We start from the raw sequence: 6,000 nt of genomic DNA, 5'->3' as shown, positions 1-6,000 counted from the left end.
GTTACTTTTACTTCCCTCGTTGATTCGAATGATTATCTACAAAATCTTCAAAAGTGTTTTTCTTCATATCTTCACACACTGAACACCTCACAAGTCATCTGTTCTTGATTCGTTTCTCTAAGCATCATTTTTCTCCAAGATTCCTCAATTGTGTGGATCTTCAATCTATACAACTCTGGAACCTAAGACAAAGAACGCTTAGTGAAAATCTTCAAGACTCATCTGGTCAAATTCCTCAAACTTGTTCTTTTTGAAAAACCTTCTGAGAACGCATATGACCTCTCCAAATTCCTCGCAACTATACTCTGTTCACAGGTACACATGTCAGCTGCTGAATCACTAGGTTCTCATCAACTTAACTCATTTGCAGCATTCCTCGAAGAAAAGTTGCATACTTCTTCAGAGAATTCGATTGTTCAAATTCCTCAACTGAAGAAAATAGCTGATGGTAAAAGGCCACAGAAGGGAGGAAAGAGGCCTGAGGTAAATACAACGTTTGAGATCCCTGATGACATATATGCTGGGTACTACACACCTACTGAGGAAACCAAGAATGAGCGCAAAGTGCGCAAACAGAGGATAGAGAGGAGATGGGCAAGAGAATGGAGGGAGTACAGATATGTCACTCCTAAGTACATGAAGAAATTCGCACTCAATCCTCCATGCCCAAGAGCTCCATTGGCACCTGGACAAATAGCAGATCCCACCAGCCTCAAGCGCGGTGAGGACTATCCTGATGAATGGGCCAAGCGACAAGCCAAGCTGGCTAAGCAAGCCAGAGAAGCAGTGAGGAAATTCAATGAAGACTCTGCTACTGCTGCCTCTGATGAGGCCTCTGCTGTCAAGCCAAAGAAGGCTATGTCAAAGAAGTCTGCACGCAAGCCAAGTGCTTCACCAGCAATGCCCTCACGGCCAGAATCCTCAAAGCCCTCACGGCAAATTCCTCATGCTGCTCCTGTTCCTCCAAAGTCCTCAGCTCCTCCGCCAAAGCCTTCAGCTGTTCCGACCAAATCCTCAACACCTGTGCATCTCGCCTCGTGCCAAAGGACCGCCGGCATCTCCATTGCCTCAGGTGTCTCAGCTAGTTCCTCAACTGCACCAAGTTCCTCAGCTGGCCCCTCACTGCTGAAGACAAAGGCCACTGCTGGACGAGGTCCTCGCCCAAGTCCTCAAAAGAAGCAAGTCGATTTCCAAGTGTCGTCTGATGAAGACGAAGCTGATGATGATGAACTTGCAGAAATCATCAGAGACAGGCAAGTCAGGGCCGCTAGAGCCAAAGGATCAGAGGTGCCACTGCTTTTGGATCCCAAGCTGATCCTCGACTACATTGATGATTGACACAAGGACCCCAACACACCCTTGCCTGACTTCAAGCTGACTCCTGGCCAGAGTCACATGCTGACCCACTTCATTCAAGAAGAAAAGTGGAAATTTGAGAAGGCCAGGCAAATCAAGAAAGCGCAGTACAAGAAAGAGCGCTATCTGAAGAAAAATGTTGTCTCTATGACAACTGAAGAACTTGTCACTATTCAGACTGAGATTAAGAAACTCAGTGATGACTTTGACGCATATCGCTCTGATTGGCTTGGAGCCAAGGTTCGTTTTGTGAAACTTGCGAATAACTTCACTTTCAATGTTGCAACCCCAAGGCAACAGGGAATTCCTCAGACTGAAGCATCTGCTCAGCCTACTGAAGAAAATGCCAGCACCGCTGATGACAATCAGGCTGCTGAAGATAATGTGAGTTCCAGGGCTGATGACTGCATTCCAGCCGCTGAAGAAATTGCCAGGGCACCCACTAGTGGTATGCCTGAAGAAACTGAAGAACTCAGGGCAACTGCTTTTGGGTTTCGTAGTAATTTCAAAAAAATTCCTACGCACACGCAAGATCATGGTGATGCATAGCAACGAGAGGGAAGAGTGTGATCTACGTACCCTTGTAGATCGACAACGGAAGTGTTAGCACAACGTGGTTGATGTAGTCGTACGTCTTCACGGCCCGACCGATCAAGCACCGAAACTACGGCACCTCCGAGTTCTAGCACACGTTCAGCTCGATGACGATCCCCGGACTCTGATCCAGCAAAGTGTCGGGGAAGAGTTCCGTCAGCACGACGGCGTGGTGACGATCTTGATGTACTACCGTCGCAAGGCTTCGCCTAAGCACCACTACAATATTATCGAGGACTATGGTGGAAGGGGGCACCGCACACGGCTAAGAATATGATCACGTGGATTAACTTGTGTGTCTAGGGGTGCCCCTTGCCTCCGTATATAAAGGATCAAAGGGGGGGTGCGGCCGGCCAGGAGAGGGCGCGCCAGGAGGAGTCCTACTCCCTCCGGGAGTAGGATTCCCCCCCCCCTTTCCTAGTTGGAATAGGATTCGGGAGGGGTGAAAGAGGAGAGAGAGAAGGAAGGGGGGGCACCGCCCCCCTCTCCTTGTCCTATTCGGACTAGGGGGGAGGGGCGCGCGGCCCAGCCCTGGCCACCTCTCCTCTCTTCCACTAAAGCCCACTAAGGCCCATATACCTCCCGGGGGGTTCCGGTAACCTCCCGGTACTCCGGTAAAATCCCGATTTCACCCGGAACACTTCCGATATCCAAATATAGGCTTCCAATATATCAATCTTTATGTCTCGACCATTTTGAGACTCCTCGTCATGTCCATGATCACATCCGGGACTCCAAACAAACTTCGGTACATCAAAACTCATAAACTCATAATATAACTGTCATTGAAACCTTAAGCGTGCGGACCCTACGGGTTCGAGAACAATGTAGACATGACCGAGACACGTCTCCGGTCAATAACCAATAGCGGAACCTGGATGCTCATATTGGCTCCTACATATTCTACGAAGATCTTTTATCGGTCAGACCGCATAACAACATACGTTGTTCCCTTTGTCATCGGTATGTTACTTGCCCGAGATTCGATCGTCGGTATCTCAATACCTAGTTCAATCTCGTTACCGGCAAGTCTCTTTACTCGTTCCGTAATACATCATCTCACAACTAACTCATTAGTTGCAATGCTTGCAAGGCTTATGTGATGTGCATTACCGAGAGGGCCCAGAGATACCTCTCCGACAATCGGAGTGACAAATCCTAATCTCGAAATACGCCAACCCAACATCTACCTTTGGAGACACTTGTAGAGCACCTTTATAATCACCCAGTTACATTGTGACGTTTGGTAGCACACAAAGTGTTCCTCCGGCAAACGGGAGTTGCATAATCTCATAGTCATAGGAACATGTATAAGTCATGAAGAAAGCAATAGCAACATACTAAACGATCGGGTGCTAAGCTAATGGAATGGGTCATGTCAATCAGATCATTCACCTAATGATGTGATCCCGTTAATCAAATAACAACTCTTTGTCCATGGTTAGGAAACATAACCATCTTTGATTAACGAGCTAGTCTAGTAGAGGCATACTAGTGACACTCCGTTTGTCTATGTATTCACACATGTATTATGTTTCCGGTTAATACAATTCTAGCATGAATAATAATCATTTATCATGATATAAGGAAATAAATAATAACTTTATTATTGCCTCTAGGGCATATTTCCTTCAGTCTCCCACTTGCACTAGAGTCAATAATCTAGATTACACAGTAATGATTCTAACACCCATGGAGCCTTGGTGCTGATCATGTTTTGCCTGTGGAAGAGGCTTAATCAATGGGTCTGCTACATTCAGATCCGTATGTATCTTGCAAATCTCTATGTCTCCCACCTGGACTAGATCCCGGATGGAATTGAAGCGTCTCTTGATGTGCTTGGTTCTCTTGTGAAATCTGGATTCCTTTGCCAAGGCAATTGCACCAGTATTGTCACAAAAGATTTTCATTGGACCCGATGCACTAGGTATGACACCTAGATCGGATATGAACTTCTTCATCCAGACTCCTTCATTTGCTGCTTCCGAAGCAGCTATGTATTCTGCTTCACACGTAGATCCCGCCACGACGCTTTGTTTAGAACTGCACCAACTGACAGCTCCACCGTTTAATGTAAACACGTATCCGGTTTGCGATTTAGAATCGTCCGGGTCAGTGTCAAAGCTTGCATTGACGTAACCATTTATGATTAGCTCTTTGTCACCTCCATAAACGAGAAACATATCCTTAGTCCTTTTCAGGTATTTCAGGATGTTCTGGACAGCGCTGTCCAGTGATCCACTCCTGAATTACTTTGGTACCTCCCTGCTAGACTTATAGCAAGGCACACATCAGGTCTGGTATACAGCATTGCATACATGATAGAGCCTATGGCTGAAGCATAGGGAACATCTTTCATTTTCTCTCTATCTTCTGCAGTGGTCGGGCATTGAGTCTGACTCAACTTCACACCTTGTAACACAGGCAAGAACCCTTTCTTTGCTTGATCCATTTTGAACTTCTTCAAAACTTTGTCAAGGTATGTGCTTTGTGAAAGTCCAATTAAGCATCTTGATCTATCTCTATAGGTTTTAATGCCTAATATGTAAGCAGCTTCACCGAGGTCTTTCATTGAAAAACTCTTATTCAAGTATCCTTTTATGCTATCCAGAAATTCTATATCATTTCCAATTAGTAATATGTCATCCACATATAATATCAGAAATGCTACAAAGCTCCCACTCACTTTCTTGTAAATACAGGCTTCTCCAAAAGTCTGTATAAAACCAAATGCCTTGATCACACTATCAAAGCGTTTATTCCAACTCCGAGAGGCTTGCACCAGTCCATATATGGATCGCTGGAGCTTGCACACTTTGTTCGCTCCCTTTGGATCGACAAAACCTTCTGGTTGCATCATATACAACTCTTCTTCCAGAAATCCATTCAGGAATGCAGTTTTGACGTCCATCTGCCAAATTTCATAATCATAAAATGCGGCAATTGCTAACATGATTCGGACAGACTTAAGCATCGCTACGGGTGAGAAGGTCTCATCGTAGTCAATCCCTTGAACTTGCCGAAAACCTTTTGCGACAAGTCGAGCTTTGTAGACAGTAATATTACCGTCAGCGTCAGTCTTCTTCTTGAAGATCCATTTATTCTCAATCGCTTGCCGATCATCGAGCAAGTCAACCAAAGTCCATACTTTGTTCTCATACATGGATCCCATCTCAGATTTCATGGCTTCAAGCCATTTTGCGGAATCTGGGCTCACCATCGCTTCTTCATAGTTCGTAGGTTCATCATGATCTAGTAGCATGACTTCCAGAACAGGCTTACCATACCACTCTGGTGCGGATCTCACTCTGGTTGATCTACGAGGTTCAGTAGTATCTTGTTCTGAAGTTTCATGATCATTATCATTAGCTTCCTCACTAATTGGTGTAGGTGTCACAGAAACAGGTTTCTGTGATGTACTACTTTCCAATAAGGGAGTAGGTACAGTTACCTCGTCAAGTTCTACTTTCCTCCCACTCACTTCTTTCGAGAGAAACTCCTTCTCCAGAAAGTTTCCGAATTTAGCAACAAAAGTCTTGCCTTCGGATCTGTGATAGAAGGTGTATCCAATAGTTTCCTTTGGATATCCTATGAAGACACATTTCTCCGATTTGGGTTCGAGCTTATCAGGTTGAAGCTTTTTCACATAAGCATCGCAGCCCCAAACTTTCATAAACGACAACTTTGGTTTCTTGCCAAACCACAGTTCATAAGGTGTCGTCTCAACGGATTTTGATGGTGCCCTATTTAACGTGAATGCGGCCGTCTCTAGAGCGTATCCCCAAAACGATAGTGGTAAATCAGTAAGAGACATCATAGATCGTACCATATCTAGTAAAGTACGATTACGACATTCGGACACACCATTACGCTGTGGTGTTCCGGGTGGCGTGAGTTGCGAAACTATTCCACATTGTTTCAAATGTACACCAAACTCGTAACTCAAATATTCTCCTCCACGATCAGATCATAGGAATTTTATTTTCTTATTACGATGATTTTCAACTTCACTCTGAAATTCTTTGAACTTTTCAAACGTTTCAGACTTGT

The sequence above is a fragment of the Triticum urartu genome, chromosome 3A, assembly GCF_056163025.1.
Source record: "Triticum urartu cultivar PI428250 chromosome 3A, HENAU_Tu73, whole genome shotgun sequence".
NCBI classification, from domain to species: Eukaryota; Viridiplantae; Streptophyta; class Magnoliopsida; order Poales; family Poaceae; genus Triticum; species Triticum urartu.
This window is presented reverse-complemented; position numbering follows the sequence as displayed.